This window comes from Galeopterus variegatus, unplaced genomic scaffold (assembly GCF_000696425.1).
Source record: "Galeopterus variegatus unplaced genomic scaffold, G_variegatus-3.0.2 Scaffold1811, whole genome shotgun sequence".
In the NCBI taxonomy this organism is placed as follows: Eukaryota; Metazoa; Chordata; class Mammalia; order Dermoptera; family Cynocephalidae; genus Galeopterus; species Galeopterus variegatus.
The window spans coordinates 234,982-235,738 of NW_007727922.1; positions in this window are offsets into that span (position 1 = coordinate 234,982).

Genomic DNA, 757 nt, shown 5'->3' on the forward strand with positions numbered 1-757 from the left:
GGCCTTTTTTTTTTTTTTTTTTCTCTCCTTCTTTTCCTAGAAAGCCTGTTCCCTCTTCAGAGATTTTGCACTTGCTACACCTTCTTGGAAAATTCTTTCCCCAAATCTTCAGACAGCATACTTTCTCACATCATCCAGGCTGTGTGTTAAAATGTTTCCTTTTCAGACGGGTCTTCATGGACCAATCTGTTTAAAATAGCACCCTCAAATCACTATCTTCTCTATCTCCTTGCTGTGGTTTATTTTCCTTATATCAGTATGGGAAATTACATTATTTGTTTGGTTATTTGTTTATTTTGCCTTTCCCCATCATAATGTAATGTCCAAGAGGATAAGGGACTTACATCTCTTAGTTACTGTTACATTCTCAGTACCTAGGACTGTTCCTGGCATAAAGTGGGTACTCAATGAGCCTTTGTTGAATGAATGGATGTAGAAAAACAGATTGCGTGGTGCAGGCTAGAATAACAAGATGAGCAATGTTTCTAATATCATGCCTGAGGTGTCTGTGCCTGTTCTGTTCAAATATATAAATTAAAGTCATTTTTATCAAATCTGTACATCAAAAATATCTGGATGGAATAATTAAATTATAGATATTAACCAAGGTCTCAAAAGACTCAACATACAAGTGCAACAAGATAAAGTTTGATAGGGATAAACAGTAAGTCTTGCTTTTAGGTTTACAAAAATCAATTGCACAAGTACTTAAGCCTTTAATCAACTTTGAGTTGATTTTGGTATATGGCGAGAGGTG